This window comes from Myotis yumanensis, unplaced genomic scaffold, assembly GCF_028538775.1.
Source record: "Myotis yumanensis isolate MYYU_CA2020_CCGP unplaced genomic scaffold, mMyoYum1.0.hap1 SCAF_8, whole genome shotgun sequence".
In the NCBI taxonomy this organism is placed as follows: domain Eukaryota; kingdom Metazoa; phylum Chordata; class Mammalia; order Chiroptera; family Vespertilionidae; genus Myotis; species Myotis yumanensis.
Window position 1 is genome coordinate 72,458,870 of NW_027223759.1, and position 14,016 is coordinate 72,472,885.

At 35.3% G+C, this 14,016-nt stretch overlaps 1 pseudogene; it reads right to left on the bottom strand.

The window, feature by feature from the left end:
• Positions 1-363: 363 nt before the first annotated feature.
• LOC139015938 (U1 spliceosomal RNA) lies at positions 364-502 on the bottom strand (annotated as a pseudogene).
• Positions 503-14,016: the final 13,514 nt, after the last annotated feature.

Here is a 14,016-nt window from a genome sequence, read left to right on the forward strand (position 1 = left end):
CTGCGAGAGGGCACAGGCCTGGCTGAGGGACTCGCCCTCCCCAGTGCAAAAATTTTTGTGCACCGGGCCTCTAGTAATAATAATAATAATAATAATAATAATAATAAATAAGTTTTTAAAAAAACCCTTACTCATAAGAACTCTTTATTATAAGCCTACTTTATAGAGCAAAAACAAAATACAGATTTAAATGCTCACTGCTTACCTCAAACCATACAACAAAATATATTACAGGGGAATCAAAGGTTAAGTGTAAATATGTTAATGATAAAAAGATATTAAAATATAGTCAATATTAATATATATTGTAGGTGTAAATATTTTTTAAATGTTTTATCTTCCTCCCTTTCCCCCTCCCTCCCCCCCACTATCATAAATTATGCAGTCAAGTTTTCCACATTTGGGGAAATTGCAGGGGTCAGCACATTGGAGTGCAATGGATAAGCCTCACCCTGGGGAAACCACCTTCATGGTGATGGTATCTTCCCTGCCAGGTCAGTACCACCCCCTTTTTTTTTAATCCTCACCCAAGGATATGTTTAGAGAGAGGGAGAGAGAGAGAGAGAGAGAGAAATATTGATATGGGAGAGAAACATTGATTGGTTGCCTCTCACACACTGTCATCAGGGATCAAACTCACAACCCAGGAATGTACCTTGACCAGGAATTGAACTCACAACTTTTCGGTGTGGGGGACGACACTCAACCAACTGAGCCACCTGGCCAGGGCTAAGTGTGAATATATTTTTTTAAATTAACCACAATCAGATCAATAGCAAGGCAAATGATAGTGTTCATTATACAAGAATAAAAAAAACTGTTAATAGTTATGGCATAAACAAAATTTACAAAAAACATCAGGCATAAAAATTTTTCAACAAAAATGGCAAACACAAATGAATATAGTTTTTTTTAATAGTCCTATACATCTATTACAAACATAAAAAAACCTGTTGAAGATATTTGCACAAAAGATAATATAATTTACCTCTCCCCCAAAATTCAGTCTAACAGTTTTTTAAAAGTATAAATTAATTTTAATATTAAAAATTTTGCATACTACCCTAACCGGTTTGGCTCAGTGGATAGAGCCTCGGCCTGCGGACTGAAGAGTCTCAGGTTCAATTCCGGTCCAGGGCATGTACCTTGGTTACAGGCACATCCCCAGTAGGGGGTGTGCAGGAGGCAGCTGATCGATGTTTCTCTCCCATCGATGTTTCTAACTCTCTATCCCTCTCCCTTCCTCTCTGTAAAAAAATCAATAAAATATGTTTTTTAAAAAAATACATACCATATTTTCCCAATGAAATTAGCCAATGTATCAAAATGAAAATTCTCAATGTACCATCATTAATTCTTGGTATTTTGTTACATTCCTTTGAATGACAATTTAGCAATGTGTGTCAAAATTATTACAGTTATAATGTATGATTATATCATTTCACCTTTAGTAATTTATTCTAAAGAAATCTTAAGGTCATCAAAACATTTACAAACAACAACAAAAAATGTCTTATGAGGTATGATTTGTAATAGTGAAAGCCAGAGATATAGCATAAATTTCAACCAGTAGTGAAGTGGTAAAATAATACTACAGAGCTATTATTAAGGATGTGGATTTGGCAACTATGATATAACTTTAAGAAAATAAAAAGGCTGCAATATTGAGTGGATGGCTGCATGTATCTATTATGTATGGGTCAAAATATTTATAATGTTTCCCACTGAGTTAGGACAAGGAGTGAGTGGCCAGCAGTGATGGAAGGCTGTATCCCAGAATGAGAAAGTATGACCTTTGGAGACAGAATTAAGAACCTTGCCTCCTAGTTCTGGTTCTTTGAGGAAGTTATCTAATATTTAGGAATATTAATTTTATCATTTTTAAAACTTAAAAAAATACATCGATATATAATTTGTATTTTTTGGAGCACGTGGAACCTAGAATATGTTCAAGAACCTAGTCTAATTCCTGGCACATAGAAGAAGAATAATAGGACTTTTACTTTCTTTATCAATTTTTATATTTTCCACATTTCTTATCAGTGAGTTTTATAATTTCTTTTTGAAATTAGAAAAATTTTTGAATGCTATTTATCCTATTCCTATCTGCTTCCTATTGTGCCTAACCTAAAAATAAAACTTCTATACCCTGACTCCACTAGTCTTCATTAACAGCCCAGTAAGAGGGTAAAAACCACAAAAGCCAAGTTATATGATTGCTTGTATGTTGACTAAATCTATTAACTCTCTGGAAATATATATTTCAAAAGACTTTGCTTATAAGTTTCTGCCCTGCAAGCCTGGAAGAAAAAAAAAAACCACAACATTATTATTCTATTTTACCTCCCAGAATAAGTACAAAGCCAGCACCTAGATATTCATAAATATCTATGAAATTAAATGAGTCTGCAGATATGAAATGCCAGGCATTTATAGCGAATAATGGGAAATATTTCAAGGACAAGGATCTTTCTGGTATGCCATATATTAAACCAAGCAGGAAGCCACTTACTCAACTGTATCAGTCAGGATCTAATCAGAAGACCGAAATCTCACAGTGATTTAATCAAAGAAAACTAAATATAGACATTAATAACTTTAAAAGGTGAATAATACAACAAAGGATTTTTCAAGTAATAAATAAAAAACTCTTTAAAATATAGAAATAGTATATATAAGTAGAATATCTAAGGCAGGGAGGAGCAAACACCCAACACCATAGGGTTTGACGGTAAAGTTCACTAAGTTGCCACATTCTCAGAACTTGAAATGCCAGGGGAAGTCCTCCGCAGGGAAAGATTGAGCCTCAGAACTTGCTGCGAAGATGTTGAAAGGATTGGTGGGGGAAACTGCTTGCTAATGAGCACTGATGGTCACCCTCTTTGGCAGGAGCCATGTCCTAGGAAAACCACTGCATTACAGAAGCCTAAGACTGTTGAATCTCCCAACAGTTCAAACCATGAGAAATTATTCATAAATTAATGAAAACCCTTACCTCTAGCTATCCTTCGTTACAGACATGGTAGAGAGCCACATGTGTTTCCTGAAGCTTTTCCACTGGGAGAAATCTCCTTCAATAGTGTTATTCAGAGAGCACCCCTCAGAAGAGTTATGATACTGTAGCTGCCCACTTTTGAGTGACACCAGCATATAGCAAGCACTCATGCCTTTAAGACCTCCATGAGTTCAATCTCTTATAGAACATTTTCATTTTATTATACAGGGGTGGGCCAACGGTTTACAGTTGTTCTTATGGAAAAAGACATGCAGATCATGATTATTACAGTAGCTTTATTAACCCAAAAGAATGTCACAATGGCACGGTGCACTTAGGTACATTCTCATGAGTGCTCCAATGGCTGGCCTTCATGATTTACACATTCTTGCAGACTTTGAAAATCAGTAAACAAACCTGAATTTCAGTGACCTGCTTGGGTAGCCCCACTGCCTCCTAAGGTGGTTGAGTTCACACCTTTTTTGCCCATATTTGTATATTTCTGCTGAGCATCCCCAAATCAATCTATGGACAAGTGTGTCCCACAACTCACAGCTTATGATGGAAAGCTCAACCTACATGGTGACCTGATGTTGGGAATTCAATCTCGTTCAAGTCCCAATATTAATTTAGTAGCTCTTTCTCAAAACAGCATAGTGTTTTTTTCCCCAAAAAAATCCTAGAGTTCTGATTCTCCTGTTAGTGCTGCCCAGAGATTCCATACAGCATCTCCATTTGCCATAATATTTCAAGTGTCTTTATGTCTGTTAGAACCTAAGATTTAAATGGTCATGTGGTCTTTACTACAGCCTGACGTTGCTGCAGAGAAGCTGGTTTTTCAGACTGTGACTTGAACTTAAAGTTAAAGGACTTGACCTCGTTATTTTATTTCATGCATATTTAAGAACATGTACAAAGATCCATCTTTCAACACAATCCTTACAGATATCATTTCTGCAATAATGGTCATAACTGGCACATCGGCCAAAAACAAACAAACAAAAGCATTTTAGTGTATTTATTTTCCCCTGATAAGTAAAATCTTTATTATCAAACTTCAAATTGAATCCTTGATTTAATGTCAATTTTATATTTTTGAGAAGGCCTAAATCAACTTAGGATGATCAGGATGTCCTTGCAACTATTGTGTAGATTAAATTTGGTTATTATAGTATTTGTACTTCAAAAGCATTGAGACCTGGAAGTCATTGTGTGTATCCAGAACTTTTAAAAAGTAATTTTTTCTCACATCATGAAAACAAAAACAAAAAAAGTATTTATTATAATACCCCAGATGTCCTGCCTCATATTCTTGGGAAGTATTTTTCACTCAGTGAATGTGCAGATATTGCTGGCTATTAATAAGGCAGAGTGACTGGCTTTACTCTGAACTAACATAGTCACCAAGAATAATATTTCTTTCCCTTTCTTTACTCTTTAAATGAAAACAAAAACACTTCCACTTGACAGAGAGAAATCAGGATACAAGATGAAGGTGAGGCGTTGTTGCCAGTTGAGAACAGGTATATCCATTTTCACTCATCTTCTCACTGAAGTGAAGACCAACAGAAAGAAAATGATTACGGCTCTATCTGGGCCACTGAGGAAATGGAGCCATTAATAACAAGGCAATGTAACAGGAGGCTCAACTCTAAATCTGGCTCCTGGGAAGCACCAGAGGAAGAGGAAAAATATTGGAATGAAGAGAAGTGTCTTCTCTTCATCTGTTTTTATGGCATTGGAAAAAAACACTCACTGCAGCTCTATTTTACAACAAAAACTTCTAAATGGTATCCCCTCTACAATAACATGTCCCTGAGCTGACAGAAGCATTCATTACATGTTTCTCTTTACCCCAGTAACATTTCCTTTTTAGGGTGTAGATTTTTTTTAAAACTTCAAAAATGTTTGAACTCTCCCACTTTGCTATATCTAAAGCAAGAGGTTGCAAGTAATCTATGTTATTGCTAACTCTGAGCCAAAAGGACTTCAAAAGCAAAAACTACCCAAGTGACAGCTCTTTACTCAATAGCTTCTAGTTGGAATAAGTATGTAACTCAGAATCACACTGGGAAGGGATAGCTTAATATTGAGTGAAGTAAATCAATCATGAAAATTAATTATATTTTATGATTATTATTTAGCAAGTGTTCATAAAACCTCACTACTTAATAACAACTTTTGCACTTAAATTTATTTTTTTCCAAAAAGGAAAAAAAAATTCTATCCTGGCATTGTTTAAATGTTATAAATAAGCTGAGTTGAACACAACCACTGTTTAGAAAAAAATAATTGTGTTGGACAACCAAACATGGAGAAATTAATATATCCAAAGGCCAAGTGGAGTTTTACTTTATTTCTTCACATAGGAGATAATCTAATTTAGGAGCAGAATTTCATATCTGAGAAAAAGAGACAGAGCAGAAAGCATAAGGCATACATTCATTTTCTTTGTAAAAAATTTAGAGGGAAATATTTTGTTAGAATTGGATTTACCTTGATTTGATTTTGTCAAGATAATAAAAAATAGAACAAATCACCTTTATAACTCTGAGTTAAAATCACATATAGAAATATATAGCTTTGAAAACTTTTATTCATCTCTACAATGGGATTTCCTATTTCTGAATGTGACATAGAAGTCTTTAGCATCCATGTACCTAGTGCACAATCCCAGTCACATAGACTTTTTGTCTGGGAAGGCATATTTTTCATTCCAGAAGGCAGACAATATCCAAAAGTATTCTTATTGGTATATCTATCAAACTGCCTTTCATTCTCTTTCTTCTTAATGCCTCTATCTTTTTTCTCCTTTCTTATTAACCACATAAAAGTAATTATTCCATGGGTAATACCACTAGGAATGACAGAGGAAAATATGCCAAAACTGTTTCTCTCCAATAAGGCAATGATTAAGCTGGCAAAAACTGTCAAATTTGGGGGGATCTGGAACCTAATAAAAAAATTAAAAGAGTCAAGGGAATGCTTAATGTAAAAACAATCTACTGAAATTATTTAAGAAAGTATTATGGCATGTAAACTTACCTGTGTACCACTCCTCACTCCCTAGCTTGGTAGTGAAAATAAAGGGGCAACCTACATTTCTCATACAGCTTGTTGATGCCAGAGGGAACAAGACAAACTTTGTTCTCAGAGAATTGTGGTTGCATATTTTGGCCTGTCTGGTTGCACTCCCAGGAATCAGCTCAGGAACTTGTGTATATTTTACACACCACAGAGCTTGTTCAGGGCTAAAAGGTACATCTGGGAAGTGTTTGTTAAAAGCATCAAGAGCCATATACACTAGTCACAAATCCCTTGAGCAAGGGATAAAAGTCAGAACATGCAGTAAACAGACCAAAAAGTATGGGAAGGAAAAGGCTGGGGAAGGGGATACAGAGGAAATAAAATACTTTAAAATGTCTTGCATATACTGTAAAAATATAGAAAGCTATACATAATGCCCAGGTATAAGTACATGTAAAAAACAAACAAACAAACTGAGAATAAAAAATCACCGCAAGAATTGAAACTAAGGCAGAGTAAACAGTGTGGATAAGCCCTGAAGGAGTGCCACAACACAGAGCCAATCTGAAAAGACCAGGAAATGTTACTGTTGTTTTGGCTACAGGCACTTAAAGAATTGCTATATAATAACTAGCTAACTATTAAGCTCATAGAAAAGAAAATTGAGTGACTACACATGACAAAGAATTCAGTCTTTACAAAGAGAATTTAGAAAAGTCACTATGTAAACAAACTACAACCTACAACAATTAGAATAAAAAAGCTGTAGAGACAGAAAAAGCTGGGTTGAATTCTAGGGTAACCAAATGAAAATATTGAAAATGATCAGTTTTTATTAAAAATATTAAGAGATGCGATGAAACAAGAAAATATGGTTTGTACACAAACGCGTGCGCGCGCGCGCACACACACACACACATCAACAGAAGCTATGCTGAAGGGAACCCAGACATTGGACATTCTAGACAAAGACCTTAAATAAAATGTCTCAAGTATGCCCAATAAATTAAACATATTGCACAAAATCTAAAGGAAACAAGAACAATGTCTGACCAAATGTAGAATATCAATAAAGAGATAGAAATTATAAAAATGAATCAAATAGAAATTCTAGAGTTAGAGCGTATAATAACTGATGTGACTAAATTGCTAGAGCACTGCAATAGCATATTAGACCATTCAAAATAAAGAATTAAGGAACTGAAAAACAGGTCAATTTAAACTATCCAGTTGGAGGAGCAGAAGAAGATTAAATAATGACTAATGATCAGAGCCTAAGAAAAATTCTGGGATGCTCTCAGATGTACCAAAAAGAAAGAAAAAGGGACAGGGAAAATATTTGAAGAAATAATGTTCAAACTCCCCAAGTTTGAAGAAATACATGAATCTGAAAATCCAAGAAGTTCAATGAACTCAAAATAAAATAAAGAGATGCACACCTAAACACATAATAATAAAACTGTCAAAAGCCAAAGATAGAAAATCTTGAAAGCAGCAAAAAAGAAGTGATAAAGTTAAAGGCTATTTTTTCATCTGAAACAATTAAAGCTAGAAGGCATTTTGATGACATATTTAAAATGCTGAAAGAATAAATATCTATATAAAAAATTCAATATTCAACAAAACAACTCATCCCAAAATAGAAGTCAGCACAGTGGTGGAACAGGCAACCTCAGGCTCACATTCCCCCCACAGAATTAAAAAAGAGGCAGAAACTGTCAGAACTAACTTTGTTAGACGCTGGGAAATTGTCAAAGGTTTACAGCAACTGAGATAACACTGAATCAAGAAAAAAGCAACTAAAAGACTGTTTTAAAATCTCTGTCAAATATTATCTGAACATAAGTTAAAGGAACAAAGAATTCACTCAACACAAATAAGGAATATATAATCCTTGCAAAAATAGTTTGAAAAATATGCTAAATAAATGGACTTCAAAAATAAAATTAAAAAAAAAAACTCAGCACATCCTGGAGAAGTTGTAAATTGAATTCCCAAAGTAACTAAGTTATAACATATAAAGGCTTAGTTTTCAATAACAACCAGAAAATCATAAGGCATATAAAGAAACTTGGAAAGTATGGCGCCCATTCAAAGGAACAAAATAAATGTATAGAAACTGTCCCTCGGTAAGCCCAGATATTAAACTTAGCAGAAGAGACTTTAAAATAACTGTCTTAAGTACAGACAAATAAGTAAAATAAAATATGAGCAAAACTAAAATGAAAAGTAGGTAAATCATGTATGAAAAAAAATGGAAATATCAATAACAGAAAAGTGTTTTAATATGGAGCAGAACTTTCAGAGCTGTAAAGCGCAATAACTGAATGGAAATTTTCCTAGAGGAAATCAACAACAGATTTAAGCAGGCAGAAGAAAGAATAACTGCATTTGAATATAGGACAATTGAAATTTTCAATGTGAGGAAAAGGAACAGAAAAGAATGTAGAATAAATAATGAGCATAAGGGAATGTTGAGACAGTATCAAGATAACCAACATAGCCATTATGGAAATGCTAGAAGAAGAAGAAGAAGAAGAAGAAGAAGAAGAAGAAGGAGAAGAAGAAGAAGAAGAAGAAGAAGAAGAAGAAGAAGAAGAAGAAGAAGAAGAAGAAGAAGAAGAAGAAGAAGAAGGAGAAAAAGAAAAAGAAGAAGAAGAAGGAGAAGAAGAAGAAGAAGAAGGAGAAGAAGAAAAGGAAGAAGAAGAAGGAGAAGAAGAAAAGGAAGGAAAAGAAGAAAAAGAAGAAGGAGGACGAGGGAGAAAGGGGCAGAAAAATATTTTAAGAAATTACCCAAAATACTCTAAAATTGATGAAAGGCATGAATTTATACAAACCCTAGAAACTCAATAAAGCTCAAGTAGGATAAACTCAAAAAGATCCATACCTAGACACATTATCATCAAACTGTTGAAAAACAAAAATAAAGAAAGAATCTTGAAAGTTGAGAGAAGCAACTCATCATGTCTGAGATTTCTCATTAGAAAACCACAGTGGCCAGAAGGTAGTGGAATTACCCAAGCCATTACACTCAATTAATATTTTATAAAAAAGCAAGAGCAAATAATGGAGTCAAGACAGTCTCTTCAACAAATGGTGCTTGGAAAATTGGACTGGCATCTGCAAAATAATAAAACTAGACCACCAAATTACCCCATACACAAGAATAAACTCAAAATGGATAAAAGACCTAAATGTAAGTCGTGAAACCATACAAATCTTAGAAGAAACCATAGGCAGAAAAATCTCAGGCATCTCTCATAGCAATATGTTTACCAATACATCTCCTAAGGCAAAGAAAACTAAGGAGAGAATAAACAAATGGAACTACATCAAAATAAAAAGTTTGTGCACACACAAAAAAAAAATCAGCAAAGTGAAAAGAGAGGGGAGAACTTATTTGCCAATGATATATCTGTATTTTGGGTTAATTTCCAAAATACATAAGAAACTCATACAACTTAACAAAAGGAAGACAAACAATCCAATTTAAAAATGGGCAAAGGACCTAAATAGATACTTCAACCTTATTCTCAAAAATGCATTATTTATGAAAAATAGAAAGCTTTTCTTTCTCTGTTGAATTACATATTACTTGCAAACTGTGTCTTGATTATGTCTCACAATTTAAAGGAGGTCATCTAAGCAGAGGAAATATGTCAGTAGGCATAAGTGTATTTATGCATATACAAATACATGTGAGAGTGTGTGTACATATATAGCCCATATTATGTATATGTTAATACTAGAGGCCTGGTGCACAAATTCGTGCAACAATGGGGTCCCTCGGCCTGGCCCGTAGGATCAGGCTGAAACCGGCTCTCTGACATCCTCCAAGGGGTCCCAGATTGTGAGAGGGTGCAGGACAGGCCGAGGGACCCCACCAGTGCACAATCAGGGCCGGGGAGGGATGCGGGATGTTGGCGAGCAGGGGAGGGACTGTGAGAGGGCTCCAGCGCATGTGCTGCCCATCTAGCTTAGTCCCAATCGGCCGGACCCCAACAGTAAGCTAACCTACCTGTCAGAACGCCTGCCCCTGGTGGTCAGTGCCCATTATAGCTACTGGTCGATTGGACGACTGTCTGCCCCCTGGTGGTCAGTGCACATCATAGCAAGCGGTTGAGGGGCCTTAGCATATCGTTAGCATATTAAACTTTGATTGGTTGAACAGGCGACCAGATGACTGGACACTTAGCTTATTAGGCTTTTATTATATAGGATACAGTATATATACATGTGTGTATGTCTGCATGTTTATGTATGCATACACACATTTATTTATTTATTTATTTTCTTTCTTTATTGATTAAGGTATTACATATGTGTCCTTATCCCCTCATTGTGCCTCCCCGCCTCCACCCCCGCCGCCTCCCCCCGGACCCCCGTTCATGCCCTCATTCCCCTGGTGTCTGTGTCCATTGGTTATGCTTATATGCATGCATACAAGTCCTTTGGTTGATCTCTCTTCCTTACCCCCACCCTCCCCTACCTTCCCTCTGAGGTTTGAGCAACTGATCAATGTTTCTCTGTCTCAGGATCTGTTTTTGTTCATCAGTTTATGTTGTTCATTATATTCCACAAATGAGTGAGATCATGTGATATTTATCTTTCTCTGACTGACTTATTTCACTTAGCATAATGCTCTCCAGGTCCATCCATGCTGTCACACATTTATTTTTCACATCAAATAGTAAGTGTTCATTAAATGTTTGTCAAGGATGCAGGGAGAGTTTGATAAATTGCAAATATGTTCATACTACATGGTACAGTCTAATTCAATGGATTTTGATAAGAAAAATGCTGTATTCAAAACTCTGTGATACAGTCTCTAGAAACACAAAAAATAATGAGACAAAGACTTTTTTTAAGGAACATAGAACCAGGGGATATCATGAAAACTTCGATAAGGGTGATAGCATTTGAGCTAGATATTGAAGGAAGTTAGTATTTCACCAGGTAAAATCTCAATCTAGGTAAAGGTAAAAATAAAAGGCCTCAAAGAAATAAAAACATATGTTAGTGGCAACACTTTGTTCCCAGAGAGGAGACTGAAAGTCAGCAATGTAAGATGGAAGTAGAATTTTGATAGAGAAAAATCCCAAAGTTTTTGCAAAGTAACAGCTCTATAAATGTGAAAGCCAGAGTGTGAAACTGTTTATGATATAGCATATGTTTTGTATGTAAGCTGCAATGACATTGGGGTGTGTGTTCATAATCACCAGGGATGTTCAAGTTTGGAGAGTCAAAGTCAAAGTCATGCTCTACCTTAGGGATGCTAAGGTCTATGCTCAGCATGGTTAATTTAAGTGCTTAACTTTTAATCGTTCACTTAGTAGAAGTTGCTGTTAGAAAGTAAAAAGAAACAAAACAAAAAAACTGCATCTCAATTATTATTTGACCTTTTGGGGATTTAAAAGACAGTTTTGTCACCGGATTCAAAAGCATCCTTGCCCTTTTAGGAAACTTTTCTTCAGAGCAGAAAAGGCCTCCTTCTCTCTGCTCAGAGCCTGTGTTCTCTAATAAGGATGCCTTTCCCTTAGGGCTGCCCTGCTTTCACTTCGGTGCATGTTGTTTTCAAAGAGCCATTTGATGTACTAGGAACTTTTTGCTTAAAAATAAAAAGGGAAGTAGGAAGAGTGAAATAGAAAGGGGTGGAGGGAAAGAAAAAGCTGTTTTGTCGTGTTTGTTTTTGTATTTGGGGATTGATGGAGAGACAAAAATGAATGTAAAATTTGCACTCATGATGCTAATTTGCCATTTGCCCTAAAATACTTCAATTTTCAATGAAATTGCAAACTTTAGACATGTATTATTTCATTCTTAATTCTGTGCCTTACTTTGTCAAAACCAAAAAGACATAAACAAATTCCAAAGAAGCTACTTAAATGTAATGAGATAATTAGAGAAAATATTTTCTTATTGTCTATTTATAGAACTCAAACGCTTTCATATGACCTTTAGAAATCCCTAAGTATGTCTGTGCTTCACCCAAATATATTCCCTTTATCTTCTCTGAATCTCAGTAACTTTGATTTCCGGGATTTTTCTTTCAGTACTTGATATATTTATTGTTGTACATGCATGATATGCTTTTGGTCTTATAACGACTGTTGCATACACCATTCTCAATTTCAAAAATATTTCCTTCATTCCTTTCTATTCATCCACCTAATTTATCTACTCAAGACCTATCTAGTCCAGGACACCTTCCTTTTCTTACCTTTTCTCTATATACTAACTATATTTTCCTCCCTAATAAAGTGTATAAACTTTAGATTTTATATTCTGTATATTATAAAGCAGCAGTTCTCAACCTGTGGGTCGCGACCCCTTTGGGGGTCAAACGACCCTTTCACAGGGGTCACCTAAGACCATCCTGCATATCAGATATTTACATTACGATTCATAACAGTAGCAACATTACAGTTATGAAATAGCAATGAAAATAATTTTATGGTTGGGGGTCACAAAATGAGCAACTGTATTTAAAGGGCCAGAAGGTTGAGAACCACTGCTAAAGCATATTAATTATTTTTAATTTGTATTACATACTTAGTTCATTTCTTTAATTATATAATTTCCTCAAGATACATGCAGAAATAATGTAATATCCCTCTTCAGTGCCCCTTTTCCTGGCACCTATTAGTTTTTAACTTGTAATTTTACATCGGTGACCTTCCATACAACTAACAGAAGAGAAACTGGTGTATATACTTTTGAAAATGCTTACTATCAACCAGACATAATTCCTAGATATAAACACACCACACGGACCACAGAGACTATACAAGCCCCTATTTCCTATTTGTTTTCTAATTCTTCACTCAGTATGTGAGTTTCCAGCATTGATTCTTGCAAATCATAATCAGGATTCACTTATATAGACATTAATATCTCCTACAAAAGATAAAAAATTCCTCCTGCTACTTTGCCTATTGCTGTTTAATCACTGTATTTATTGTCAAGAATAAAACACACACACACACACACACACACACACACACCAAAAAGTAACAATTAATATTTGACAAAGAAGGCAAGAGCATACAATGGAGTTGAGACAGTCTCTTCAATAAATGGTGTTAGGAAAATTGGACAGATACATGCAAAAAAAATGAAAATAGACCACCAATTTACACCATACACAAAAATAAACTCAAAATGGATAAAGGACTTAAACATAAGATGGGAAACCATAAAAATCTTAGAGGAATCCACAGGCAGCAAAATCTCAGACATATGCCAAAGCAACATCTTCACCAATACCTAGGGCAATGGAAACTAAACAAAGAGAAAATAAACAAATGGGACTATATCAAAATAAAACTTCTGCACAGAAAAAGAAACCATCAACAAAACAACAAGAAAGCCCACTGCATGGGAGAACATACTTGCCAATGTTATCTCTAATAAGGATTTAATCTCCAACATTTACAGGGAACTCATACAACTTAACAAAAGAAAGATAAACAACCCAATCAAAAAATGGGAAATGTACCCAAACAGATACTTTTCGAAAGAGGACATACAGATGTCCAAGAGACTATAAAAACATGCTCAAAGTCACTAGTCATCCCAGAGATGCAAATTAAAATGACAATGAGATACCATCTCACACCTGTCAGAATGGCTATCATCAACAGTTCAATAAATGACAAGTGCTGGAGAGGATGTGGAGAAAAAGGAACACTCCTGCACTGCTGGTGGGAATGCAGACTGGTGCAGCCACTCTGGAAGACAGTATGGAGTTTCCTCAAAAACTAAAAATGGAACTTCCATTTGACCCAGTGATCCCACTTCTAGGAATATATCCCAAGAAACTAGAAACATCAATCAGAAAGGATATATGCACCCCTATGTTTATAGCAGCACACTCTACAATAGCTAAGATTTGGAAACAGCCTAAGTGCCCAGCAGCAGATGAGTGGATTAAAAAACGGTAGTACATCTACACAATGGAATACTATGCTGCTGTAAAAAGGAAGGAACTCCTA